The following is a 14,302-nucleotide window of genomic DNA, read 5'->3' as shown; positions in this document are numbered from 1 at the left end:
CGATAAATAAGGCCCACAAGAACAAGCGGCTATGATTGGCGGCATGCACGACCATGTGATGCACGCATTGTAGGATATAATTTCTCATGTAGGTGCGTTGAATAACCAAAAGTTAGTCACATAGGAGTTTCCATTATATATAGTAAGGGATTTATATTTTAACTATTACGTATCATCTTTACTATTTCAACTATAGTTACCTAATTCACCAAATCATGCGAGAATCGTTCACAATATGGTCTAATGTAATACAAAAACTCGAGTAATTTCGAAGTCCTATATGGAGACTTATTCAATTAATTCACAGATATAGTAAATTATCTCACATGGATTCTTCTAATTCTCTTTAAAAAAAAGCTTCTACATCATGTATATCTTGTATATATAAATAAATCTAGACCAATATATCATCAAATATGGATAAAATTAAAATAAAATTTGATATTACAGCATATAATAATCACTGAAAATGTATTTTTGACCCTACTCTCGTCGAATCTAATTCACTAGGGAAGAGTGAATTGCAGATTTTGAATGCAAATCGAGATTAAACAAACCAACAAATCAGGAACAGAGAGAATCAGGGCAGTGGATGGATCTAGAGAGCAGTAGATCAGTCTGTGCAGTGACAAGTGAGAGAATAGGTTGCAATCAAGATTACCTTTAGTAGAGAATGTTAGGAACTTGTCACACTGCATGAAGATCGTAGAACTTGGTTGTGAAGAGCATCTTTTATGAATTGTGGGTCATGCAGCGCATTTGCAGCAAGAATAAGCTGAAGTGTCTTCTTTAATCCTGTAAAACGAAGGCAATGAAGTTGTCTAGGGATACAGAACATGTAATATCTTCATTTAGAGCAGAAGAATATTTACTCAGGTTTAAGAGTAGAAATTATATCTTGCATACAGCTTATTTGTGGCCAGAGTATATAAACAAATTTCCAGTATTATAATCCAAGTCAATAGGTTATTTGAACCATCATATAATTCACTAACCTGCAGAAGCAAAAGAACATTGCCTCCTTTATATGTGCTGGCACTAGAATATACAGCAAATAACTCAGGAAGGCCACTGCTACGTAGACATCCGTGACCACAAGAAAGTTTTCAGCGCTCTTCAATTACATTCTGCAATTAAAACTTTAATTCAGTTACAACATGGAATTACACAAGGCGACAAACAAAAACATTTTTCTTTTGAAAATAGAGAATTATATGTATGCAATACAGACAGACTGCATACACTTGTATCATGTGAATATTACATCAATGCTCCTGAATATAGTTTCTCATATGTTATGTGTGAGCTGTCTGCTGCAAACTTATATGGCATCAAAGCCAGTAGTCTTCCAAGGTTCATTGTAATAGCTTTGCACGCATAATGGAGGCACATGATTATAACTTTGTAGCATTTCAATGATATATCTCTGCTGGAATTCCAATTAGATCTCATTGACTAACCGTCAAAGACATGAAGAGATCATTGCAGGATCACAAAACTATAACATACAGGGTGATAATATATGCCTAAAAATGCATTATTTCAAGAGAATCTGGTGATTCAGTAAAATTCATATACCTCATATTTCCTAGTTGATATACCTCATGCTCCCATCTTGTGCACTTGAAAGCCGATAAGATGTACCTCACCCTTTCCTCCAAACATTTCTCTATTTGCATACTTTTCCTCATTCAGAAAGCATTGCTTCCAAAAGACTTAATTCAGAGACTTCAGATAGAATTAAATAGCAAATGTGTAAATTTTTTGCTTTTTAATCAGCTGAGCTTCTGTCAAACTTCCCTGTCAAGGGAATCTAGTTTCCTCCTTCAGCTTCTTATAAGTGAGCTGGAGGTCTGGATATTTTGCCAGAAAGTTCTCTAAACTCCTGGCTCACCTCTTGACTAGCTTGATTTTGGATTCATGCACATTTGAAAAGGCTTCAGATAATTGACAGACCCAAGGCATGTCAAAATGGTCCAACATAAATTTAAGGTTGAGCGAATCTGAGGTTCGGTTGCATCACATAAAAAAACAATCAACAACATTTTCATGGGACTAGGTGTATTTGGGGAGGCTACCCCCATTGTGTAGCTCATTGCCGACAGGCCCTTCTATCAAACCAAAAAAAAAAACAAAAAAGAAGGCATATGAGTAAGCTTTCATGAGCCAGCGAAAAGAAGAAACTTGCACTACCATAGACCTTCTGCACCAATAGATCAAAAGAAGAATATCTTGAAACTGAATTATGCCGGCAGCGATACCATTTTTCAGAAAACATCAATTGTGAAATCACTAGCATAAGACCACAATACACCTGATCAAATGCTTTCTCAAAATTGAGTGTGAGTAGGCTTATGCCTACTTGTTACACATTAATATTAAACAGCGAAAAACCCTCTTGCCCCACAAAATACCATTCTTCACCAAAAGATCAAAAGCACAATATCTTGCAACTGAATGGTGCTATTAATAGTACAGAAATACATCCATGTCCACCATTTTTCAGAAAAACATGAATTTATGAAATCTGTAGAATAAGACCGTAATCAATTAGCTAATATGTTTCATAAAGTGGGGCATACAGATAGGTTTGCATCTAACTCGATATATATTAAGTGTATACAGCAAAAAATCCTGTTAAATATCATAAAAACCAATACAAAAATTGCCCTGCTTCAAAATTATCATCAGTCTAGACATGTCTTTCACCAAAAGTGCACTATTTTAAAATGATCACGTTGCCAAATACCTTCCTCAGTCTTGAAAGCAGTACTTCTGTGTACTCTGAAATAAGCAGATAGACCCATTATCAGCAATTTCTTGCTGTCCCATCTTCTTCAGATTGTTAGAAAACGTCGCATTCCAGATTATCCAGATGCTTACGCCAGATGGCATGCTCTGAACTGTTAGTGTGGTACCTCTAGGGCTGGCTGCTCTCGACCCCTTATTAATTCAGTGCTAAGCACTCAGCGCACTCAGGGATGAATTTGAAGCTCCTGAAGTTTCTGTACGGTTTTATTTTTCATAGAAGATATTCATCATTACCACTTAAATAAGGTCCAGACATATTCATGAGGCAGATAAGTTCCTGTTTAAAAATTCTTACATTCCAACTGCTTAATTGCTTCATAGAAATGCCATGCTATTCTCATAACAAATATTGGTAAGTGTCAATATTGCAGCACTAATTATGCAGCTAGATCTTTCACTTGCTTTCTGGCCCTGGCAGGTAGATCTAACAAGTGTTCTGTGTTTCTCGCAAGTAGATCTTCTGATTTTTTTTTTTTTTTGCCTTTCTTTTTGTTTGTGTGTGTGTGTCTATAGAGTTCCTAGCATTACGAAATTTTCTTTTATCTAACCCCCACCCAAAATGCCCGCCCACCTGCACACCATGGCACATAGTAATGAAGACTCCCTACTCAAGAGTCCTTAGTTGGTCATTTTCCTATATTATACATCAGACACAACCATTGCACGGTCCATCCTTGCACGGTCCATCTCACTGTATAATGTGAAACAGTTTAAACTGTCTACTGTTTCTGGTACTCATGGATCCTACACAGAATTATCTATTCAGCCCAGCAGAAATAATTTAAAGATATAAATAACAGGGGAAGTAGTTAGAGTAGAAGTTAGTTGACTTGGCCACATCAACATGGAGAAAAAAGTTATACCATAAGGAATCGAAACTTGCAGCACATAGCAGCAAATGATCAAGATAAAAGCTCAGTATACTGCATATCTTACAGAACTAAAGTTCTTTTTCTTTTTGTTAAACTCTAGAGCAGCTAGCAACTAAGCCACCTCTCCATAATTCGCAATAATATCAATATATTTTTATACTAATCCAATTTCCATCTTTGTGTAAGATGATCCTTGCTAAATCATCGTGTTCCTTAGTTGAGATGATAACCAACACAATTTTCTGCGTTTGCAGCATATCCATCTTTCCTAAGGTGATCATGAATCCTCATTCTTTTAACAGATCAGCTGGAGCTTCCTCATCACTGTATACATAAAAACAAGATGTCTTCTTTTGTCAATAGAGTGATAGCATGTCTAAATCATAAATTTTCTCTCATTGTTTCTCTCAACAAGAATATTGTTGACAACAGAATCAACCTCGACATAATGAGCTCTGCACAGGAAATTCTTCATCTGTCAGGTTTATGTCCTTACAACGGAAGTTCTTTCTTAGTTGGATTCATGTCCTTGCATCATTCATAAGTTACCAAAGTTGCTTGCCTTAGAAGAAAACCACATGATCATAGTTAAGTTATTGTCAACAAAGATGGACCACACTAAGTTATCGAAATTATTTACTGCCTAAAGCCAGGCAGAGTCTGAGCATCACTTAATACCCATAGTTTGATGACCCCAAGAGAGAAATAACATCAAAATTAAAATCATAAATATGCATATATTTCATGCCTTAACAGCTTAAGCAGTCAAAATTGAACCTTTATCTGAAGCCATTATTGACGATCTATCCCACATTACAGGAATGTATTGAAGCCACACGCAGAAAGTTTGTCTTCCTAAAGAAGTCATGTTTCATACCAAGGTTTGCCATCTCAGTACTAGTCCCCATACTGGTTCCATCCTATTGCAGTGTCAGTACGCTTGTAATAGGGGGTGGTTCGGCGTACCAAGTGTCAGTACGCACCGACCGGTACGGCAAACCTTGTTCCAAACTATCATCAGTTTTGTCATAACTCTTAAATTAATGATAGATATCATCCCACCAATAGATTAATATTCTTAAAGACATTATTCTTTTCCTTTCATTTTTTGGACTCCTAAAGTTCCAGCCAATATGTAAAACAGTTTCCCAAGAGATCAATTAAGTCTATATCCCAAGTGGTGAGTGAATTTTCTAGTTGACCATGTCACTAACCAATTTAGACCTAAAGTAATCAAAGTCCTGTCATTTAATCCCTATAAATGTGCGATGAAAGAAATTGTTATGAATCATGTCCTTCTTACATACAACATAAGGGATGATATATGTTCAACCAACGTCTATAACAAGTTTGTTTAGAGAGGGAAGTAAAGAGGGTTCCAGTAAAAGACAAACCCCATTCAACCTTTGTCTGTGTAACTTATTATTAGGCCATTCATCAAAGAACTCATGTTTCCTGTGATTATTGGAAGGAGAAAAAACTGATAGAGCATCAAAGAAACCGCATTGCCAGATATAGTTTACATAGTTATCAGTCTATCACTTAGATGCAACACAATAAGGATGAGCTAGGGTATCACAAGCAGAAAAAGTGAAGAAAGATAGAACAGCCCTCACCAGTAAGGGTGTAAACAAGCCAAACCAAGCTGAATAGCAGGCCCCTCGAGCTCTGCTTGCTATATATATGACCTTCAGAAACTCAGCTCGTGCTCAAGTTGAGCTTGACTTCAGCTTTTGAAGCTTGGCTGATTTAAGCACTGCATCGAGGTTTTATTGAGCTGATCCAAGCTTATCCATTATTTCTGCAACTGGCTCATGTTCAATCTTGGCTCATTATGAGCCGAGCTCCAAAAGCTCCAAAAAGTATTTGAGCTCAGCTCATTTTCTAGCTGACCTGAGCCTGGGCTTAGATGAGCCCGAGCTGCCCAAGAGAAGCTCAAATCATTTGCAGCACTACTCATCAGCACTCTTGGTATTCACACAAAATCAAATTGTCGAATACCACTTGTCACGACCCCCGCCCTGATCCGGCGGGCCGCCGCGACGATCCTAGGGTACTGGTAGGCATAAGGCCACCAGCCACCGCGTAGAACCCTACTAACCTATCACAAATATCAACAAATTTCTGAAACATTTTGGCATGAGGCATGCACAAAATGATCACTCTTCCTATAATAACCTGTCAGGATATAACAATACATACACAACCCCACCTATCAAAGCAGCACATGTAACCTGCTACAATATAAACCTAGACAAGATATCGCAATACATCATCACAGGCACACAACTGATCTGTACATATATATATATTTATACCTGCTTCCCAATCCATCCATAGTCAACCCATATCCACAATAGGATCTATGACTGTAACTATACACTATGTACAACAGAAGGTTTACATTACACCAAAATGTATAAACCTCTATCTACATTATACTATGGAGCGGTACAACCAGCAGGTAATCTCTAATCCTGCTCCTCTCTAAACGACATCTGCCCTGCAACAAAAATATCAAACTGTGGAGTGAGTATATGAATACTCAGTGAGTGGAATAGAGAGTACTATGCATATGAGACAAGATATAATCATGGCTCAAGGTGAAATTCTCAAGAATATATAAGCAATCATCAATAATAGGATACACATAACTCAACATAAGAAATATGGAGTAAATCATCACAGTATCACCACAATCACAATCAACTCATCTGGAGCATATATACAATAATCAAATAAACATGAATGATACATCATGAATATGCTCAACAGATCATAACACTGAAATGTGTAAATCATGGTGTCAATATGCGAAGTCATCACTAGATAGCTGTCGGGAGGTGGGTCTTACGCCCCAGGCGAACCACAACAACTTCCTGCTATCACATGCATATGCAGAATAAGACACCACACTGATCATGTAAATGCTGGCCAGTATCCAAAACAGAAATCCATAAAATTATTTTACATCTGAATACTAAACGGCACCTCGCGGGGTCTTACTTTACCAGACGGCAAGCCATACTGTACCTTGCAGGGTCTTACTATGCCTGGCGGCAAGCAGATATAAGTCGCAGGACCGGCCGATCCTACGCCTAGGGCATATCCCCCCTAGAAAGGGACTGGGTTGGGTCCACACAGGGGACAACTATGTGCACATAAGCCGATGTCTAACCCCATCGACTATAGGTGTACTGTAGATACTGCCAAGTCATGCATAAATGACATAATGCACCCTCCTAATACTCAACTATAAAGGAGTATAATCAAGACTACCACTCACTCGACCACGACCCAATCATAAACTAACATAAGGGTTGGGAACGAGGAGTCAAAGGAGTGCAATGCAACTCAATATACCACTGAAAAAGCTCTACAAGTCTTTGAAAGAGAGAAAATAAAATTAATTTACAAAAGAAGTCATTTTACAACTCGGAACCAATTTGACTACTCTTTTACTCCTTGTAATTCCTCTCAATGTTCCCTCAAATGCATGTACAAAATAATCAAGCATGGAGAAACAAAATTATAGAGGAATCTATTACAATATCAATCAATATACTCAAGTGGAATCAATTCACACTTGGCGACATTCATGAAAATGAATTAAGAATGCCCATGGTGCAAGGTACATAACTCCCACTCACCTGCCAATCCGGCACGGTCCTGATACACCTCCAAAATCTACAGTAGGCAGTGGGGGACTTCTTCCTCTTGTTCCCTAGCTTCTTGCCCAACTGTGACATGCATTAATTATACATTCAGTCTTGTATCAAGGACTCATAATCTATGTATCAATCATAAGCATAGAAACTTTAATTGACTCAACTCCCCCTTCTCTAAATCTTTTTTTTTCTTTTTTTCTATTAATTAACTCACCATTTATGTGTATTAGGGACTCCCTTGCATGAGTACAAGGTCTCCCTTAGCCTAATCTAGGCTTAATACCCTATTATGGCATGAAATTTCTTATTTTCCCACCCGGATGAACAGTAACCCGGACCGACAGCCGGTTACGTCATCCCGGGTTTGATCTACTTTCCAACTCCAAACACTATGAAATTTATACCTAATATTCTACACTTATAAGGGTTTCCAGAATGGTGAACTTGCATCACCATCGGAGGCCGATTGACCCCCGAAACAATTCGCTGAAATCAGGACTTCGACACAGGTTTTCCGCAGTCTCGGAAAATCTTGACAAAATCCGATTCTCTCTCTCTCTCTCTTAACCACCTCTAAAACCCCTATCTAACCTCTTTACAGCCTCAATTCTATTAGGGGACTAGGTAGGGATGGGGTACTCACCACTTTTTTCTCTCGTCTTCCCTCCTTCTTCTTCTTCTTCTTCTTCTTCTTCCTTTATTTCCCTTCTTTTTCTTCTTCTTCTTCACCGCCTGAGACCTCCTCTTCTTCTTTTCTCTGTGTCTCCCTCTCTGTTTAATCCCACCGCCACAGCACCCCAAACCCCCCATTTAAATCACATCAAGCATTGTTCACCCTTTGTTTAAAATTATTAAATTCCCATTTTGCCCCTAACACTTCAACGTATCTACTGTTATGCCATTAACTTTTGATTCCTTCCAATTTTACCCCTTATATCAATTTTAAGGACTATTCCATCCTTCTTTATATAGAAAAAAAAAGAAAAAATTTTGGGGGTTATTACACCACTACCCATGGAGTTGTATGCTCCATTTCCAAATTTTGATCCAATATTTTGAATGGTGATGTCGCCAGGAAAGTTAGCTGACTATCCAGACCTTGTAGTTGTATAATGAAGCCTGACAGTTCAAAACATTGAAAATGCAGTCTAAGAAAGAATCAATAACCATGGCTTTTAAGCAAGACAGGAATATGATACAATGTATATCATGATCCTGTGCACATAAATAACTGCATGTGTGCCAGATATAGTTTACATAGTTAATAGTCTATCACGTAGATGCAACACAATAAGGATGAGCTAGGGTATCACAAGTAGAAAAAGTGAAGAAAGACGGAGCATCCCTCAACAGTAGGGGTGTAATCAAGCCAAGCCAAGCTAAATAGCAGGCCGCTCGAGCTCTACTTACTATATATATGAGCTTCCGAAACTCAGCTCAAGCTCAAGTTGAGACTTTAGCTTTTGAAGCTTGGCTGATTAAGCTTTGCACCGAGGTTTTATCGAGCTGATCCAAGCTTATCCATTATTTCTGCAACTGGCTCATGTTCAAACTTGGCTCATTATGAGCCAAGCTCCAAAAAGTATTTGAGCTCGGCTCATTTTCTAGCTGACCTGAGACCGAGCCTAGATGAGCCCGAGCTGCTCATGAGAAGCTCAGATCATTTGCAGCACTACTCATCAGCATTCTTGGTATTCACCCAAAATCAAATTGTCGAATACCACTACCCATGGAGTTGTATGCTCCATTTCCAAATTTTGATCCAATATTTTGAATGGTGATGTCAGGAATGTTAGCTGATTCTCCAAACTTTGTAGTTGTATAATGAAGCTTGATAGTTCACAAACATTGAAAATGCAGTCAAAGAAAGAATCAATCACCATGGCTTTTAAGCAAGACATGAATATGATACAATGTACATCATGATCCTGTGCATCAGTGATAAGATGCACATAAATAACTGCATGTGTGCAAGCATTCCCTGAGCCATCAGGCTCCTACTTTCCAAGCAGTGAAATATATAAGCATCAGAAGATGGATCAAGAAAATCAAGCTGCTAAGCAGCAGAAATGCTCATTCACATGAACTTGTTCTCCTCCAAGAACCATGTAGTAACTAGCATTATGAGATTTTTTTATGCAGCCAGAAAACTAGGGAGCATGAACTTTTTCAGCAACTCATGTAGACTATTGAGAAAATATGACAGAAATGAATATTACTGTGAACTTGCTCTTCTCCGATAACCATGTAGAAACTAACATTATGAGATTCTAATTAGGGAGCATGAATTGTTTCAGCAACTCCATGTAAATTATTGAGCAAATAAGTTAATATCAAGATTATCAGGATATCAAAAAATCAGCTATAAGATCTTCTCCACTGCTCACTTTTCTATATATAAGAGTAAAGGCGTAAATGATAAAGTCATCAGACTTGAGATCATATTTTGTAGTTGTTTCAAAGCCTTGAACGTTTGAGCCATGACCAAGTCCTGTCTGTGCATAGCAGTCAAATGTTTGCAGCTTATAGGCTGAAGGTAACAACTTCTGCTGCCCATCTGGACATTGTCCTTATATAGCAGGAATAAACTGGCCCTGCAAAAAGATCAATCAAACCAAAAGTCAATTGCAGAATGATAAGCTTATGTGGGTCATCAAAGTATATGAGGCCACTTCAGAACATTAAGAAGTTTCTGCTTTCTAGGGAAGTCAAGTTATAACACAAAAGAAGATTAAGTAATTGTGACAGAAGCAAACAAAAATAGCATACCATTCAAGAAAATTCACAAACAAGATCCCATTAATTAATAGAATGCTCCTCAAGCAGCCAGAGACAGGTTAGAAATCATAACACAGTTTCCTTTTGAACCTAAATTCTGAGGTGGTGAATCAGCCCATTCATTGAAATATAGTTCAGTGAATGTAGTCCATGGATGCTATAGAAAAACTTAAACTATATGTGGAATAGAAGGTTCAATAATAAAACCAAAAAAAATGCTAGATCTTCTGCTTCAGAAGTATGTAAAAATGATAAAGAATTTGCAAATTGAAAGACTAAGGAAATTGAAAACCCATCTTGCGATAAGAACTATCACAAAAGTTAAAAAAGAAAAAGAAATAAACCTTGGCAGCTGTACCAATTATAAAGTTTTGGTCAATATAGTTCAATGACAAATGGGAGGCCAAATAAGAAAAAAATGAATTATTCGATATTCAAGTAGTCTAATTTGTGATATAACTTGGCACTCGCCAATTCAGAATGCTAACTGATCAGCCCTTATTAGGATCGTATCTGAAAGGTGTCAAAGTATAAATGTAAGAGAACCTGCTATTTGATAGAGCAAGTGTTGGCCCTATATGAGTCTAAATCATTAAAGGCATCAATAATCTACAGGAAAACACATCCCTTAAACGTAACCAACAATACACAGTGACTTTATGGATCAAGACATGATCCATCAAGACTGACAACAATTTATGACAACCTTTCAACATGACATCAACCAACTATAACTTGGTATATTTCCTAGCCAAGGCAACCATAAGAAAGAGAGAGCCCCCTAACATGAAACCTAGAGGGCAAGATGGTGGGCCAAGATGGATTTCATGCTTCAAACATATCAACCTAAGAGCAAACATAGCAGATTTGCTAGACATGGGAAGAGTCTAGGCTCTAGTCAAGGAGAAAAGAGCCAAGATTTTGGTCTTTTGGATAAGATCTGCATCCATCTTGAAGGCACAGATAAGGTCAAAATATATTTAAGTTGTATATACCTGTGTAAAATTAAAGTTACTTCAAATTTAAGAAATAATTTTTCAGGATTGTTTAGTTGATGCTTCTCATCCTTGTGAGCACGGCACATGAGTTTTAAAGTGTTTCTTGTATCAGTCTGTCTGCATCCAGGAATAAAGAATCACATATCACTTCTGTATAGATATTGGACCAATGCAGAGGGCATGATGTGCCAGTACTAGCATGCACTAGCACATACTGACATAGGAAACTGGTTGCACATACACAAAAGATACAATGCTTACAGTGGATTTAGACCAAGTTTAATTACTTTAATGTGACAGGTCAGGTTTCAGATTAAAACTGCGGGGAACCATGTCCTAAAATCTACACTTCAGCTTTATCTCCTTTCTTCATAGTTCGCCCAAATATATAGAATCATGCCCCTCTTCGGTCCTCCATAACTTCCTTGCAAGAGATTCTGTGATTCAGATGACATTGGATGGTGAAATTGATCCTTTATTGATGATGCAAGGACTATTTGTTGTGGTTGGTGTTTATTGGAAAAAGAAAAACCTAAATTCAAGCAATAAGAACTCTATCACTCAATAAGATTTTGAGAAGTTCATCATCTTCATCTAAAATTGTCATTAAGGAAAGCCTACAACCAAGGACTAAAGTATGAAATTTCATGCCTATGCCAGTCAAAGACCAGCAGGTTTCTAGCTTATTTATCCAACAAGGCGAATATAATCTTAAGCATCAGGTGGCTGATGTTTAAGCAAACTATCAAGTTTATCTTGAATCCTTGATATTGGATCACACCTTTTAGCCTGATAACAATAAAGTCTTCGAAAAACTAGCCATTGACAGATGTATACATATATGTTAACATAGATCCGTTCTTATCATTAGCATGCACAACTGCCATAGAAGTACAGGAACAAAAAGTGCATACTTACTGCAGATCCACACAACCAGAATGATTCAAAAGAATCTTATGCCTCTAGTTCTGTTTATTAAAAATGTCTGACAAGTGGTGAAACAATAAGCATGGCACTCGAAGAATTATGCCAACTTTTAAATACCAGTGATGATGAAATATTCCAATGAGATAGAAAATTCATGTTCTCTAACAAACTTCTCCCAGAAATTACAAAACATATTTGCAAATATGGTTGAATTATAGTGGATATAGAAATAAAAGACTCTTCAACCATCTACTTCACAGCTTACTAGAAGGAAAAATAACCCAAAATTTTATCATTGAAGAAATGTAGCAAATAATGTCAAACAACCGTTAATAAAAGTTCCACTCAAGCACTTTGTAATTATTTTGTCAGAAGCCATAGAACCCTCAAATGCAACAACATTGCCAAAAATGAGTTCGGATCAGAAGGTTACTAGTAAAAGCAAGCTCATAGATGAGTTTCCATGCATGGGCCAGTCTCCTTAGGTTGCTCTTAAACAATTCCTTTCTCCCAAGAATTGCTCTGTTATCCTTGTGAAATTCCTAACAAACAAGGTAGGTTGCTCTTAAAGTTCCACGGTTAACAAAGTCCAAACACAAAATTCAGTAGTAAACCCTAGAACCCTAGAGGAGAAGGCTATTCAAGATCATGAGGACAACTTCCCCTAAAAACTCCAGAATTCAAAGCTGTAGCCAGACTACTAAGCAGTAATCCAAGTTCCGCATATGATCTATACATGTACACGGATGCAGCCAAACTAGGAATTCACGTTCAATTTTATTTCCGAAACCCATATAATATACCGAACCAATGCAATCATAAAACAAATTCAGATATTGCAAACATTGATCTTTCGATCCCATACTTCATGAGGAAGAAAAATCGCAAACGTTGACAAGAATCTCAAGAAAGCCGATTCTAATAAGTCTGGGTCAGTTCGAAAAACCTAAAATCTTTTGCGGACTTCGCAAGGAAAAAAAAATCCAAGATGGATAAAATATCTACCAATTTTTTCCATCAAGCAATATATAAAAGAGTTCAAGAAGGTAACTTTCAAGAAATAAATAGATAAAAGGAAAGAGAGAACATGCACAGGATCATCGGCGACGGGGCGAGAGATCCTGTAGATGACTTGGGAGGCGTTCTTGGAGCCGACGTAGACGATTTCTCGCGGCCTCGCCTCCCTCCAATTTTTCCACATATTTTCGTCCGCAGATCTTCTCGAAGATAGAATTTATAATAATTTTTTGGGGAAAAACCAGAACTGTTTTGTGGAAAAAAAAGAGAAAAGAGACGCCGTAGGACACAAGAAAACAAGAAACGGGGAGTCGATTCACATACTAATCAGAAGCGACCAGCATGTAGCCGTTGGAGCCGTTGGACGTTGGACTGTTGTTTCCAGATTATTAAAATACCCTTACACTTTTTCGAAATTAGAATCAACCTAGAGATTGGGAGACCGAGATGACAATAAAGTAAAATTGGTACTAATTGCTACTTTGGAAAACAATTTTAATATTTATTTATTCACACCTGATGAGGTACTTTAATTCACTGGACATCAAGTTCTAGTTAATTATATACTTTGGGTTGTTGATGAAGCGAGGCTTTGTAGTTGGCACCGCTAATTGAGAGTAAGAAGGTGGCAACTTTGCTATATTTCTCATTAGAGTTTAATCTTATATTTTTTTCTAAGTCTCCAATGATCTCCCTGTCTCAATCAACAACTTAATCATATCTTTTATTTAGTTTGCTTCATAAGAGTGATCGAGATTCACTTTAATAATGATTCATATAAAGTAACCTACATCTTGAGAATGGTAGATAAGATAAGTGGAGCAAGATATCACACCTTGTAAATTGCATGTAGAACAATGTAGTTCATCAAAAATCCTAGATTTCAACATATATCCATGGCCATTTGCTTACCCTACAACATATGTTGGATCTTTTATCAAAAACATTGGTATGCACCTACTACTTTCTAATACAAGTAGAAACAAGAAAAGGAGGAGAAAAAATAAGAAGAAGGGGGGCATCCTTCCATAAGGGAATATGATTAAGGTACTAAAATAAATAACAAGGTCTACAAAACTATTCCCCTCTTAGAGCATGAGTAATATTAGTCTCACTTTAAGTTGAAGAAGACAAGGATTATAAGGCTTAGTTGTACCATCCTTTATCCACTTTATGATATGTAAATCCTCTATAATGAAGAGTTTGATAGCATGGAGGTGATTCAACATAA

The 14,302-nt window shown here is 37.2% G+C and overlaps 1 long non-coding RNA gene across 4 annotated transcripts in view; it reads right to left on the bottom strand.

The window, feature by feature from the left end:
• LOC113463392 overlaps positions 1 to 13,396 on the bottom strand; it is a 49,299-nt gene extending 35,903 nt beyond the window's left edge. Inside the window, exons 1-5 of one of the 4 annotated variants that reach the window (XR_005509067.1) lie at positions 13,148 to 13,395; positions 9,739 to 9,945; positions 1,579 to 6,186; positions 996 to 1,127; positions 662 to 795 (exon numbers count right to left, since the gene is read on the bottom strand). This is a non-coding gene — a long non-coding RNA (uncharacterized LOC113463392). Of the gene's footprint in view, positions 1 to 661; positions 796 to 995; positions 6,187 to 9,738; positions 9,946 to 13,147 lie in introns of all 4 variants that reach the window. The other 3 variants (XR_005509068.1, XR_005509069.1, XR_005509063.1) reach the window with 3 other exon arrangements.
• Between the last annotated feature and the right edge of the window lie 906 nt (positions 13,397 to 14,302).

This window comes from Phoenix dactylifera, chromosome 2 (genome assembly GCF_009389715.1).
Source record: "Phoenix dactylifera cultivar Barhee BC4 chromosome 2, palm_55x_up_171113_PBpolish2nd_filt_p, whole genome shotgun sequence".
In the NCBI taxonomy this organism is placed as follows: Eukaryota; Viridiplantae; Streptophyta; class Magnoliopsida; order Arecales; family Arecaceae; genus Phoenix; species Phoenix dactylifera.
Note: the sequence above shows the minus strand (reverse complement) of the source record. Positions and strands in the feature narration are given on the sequence as shown.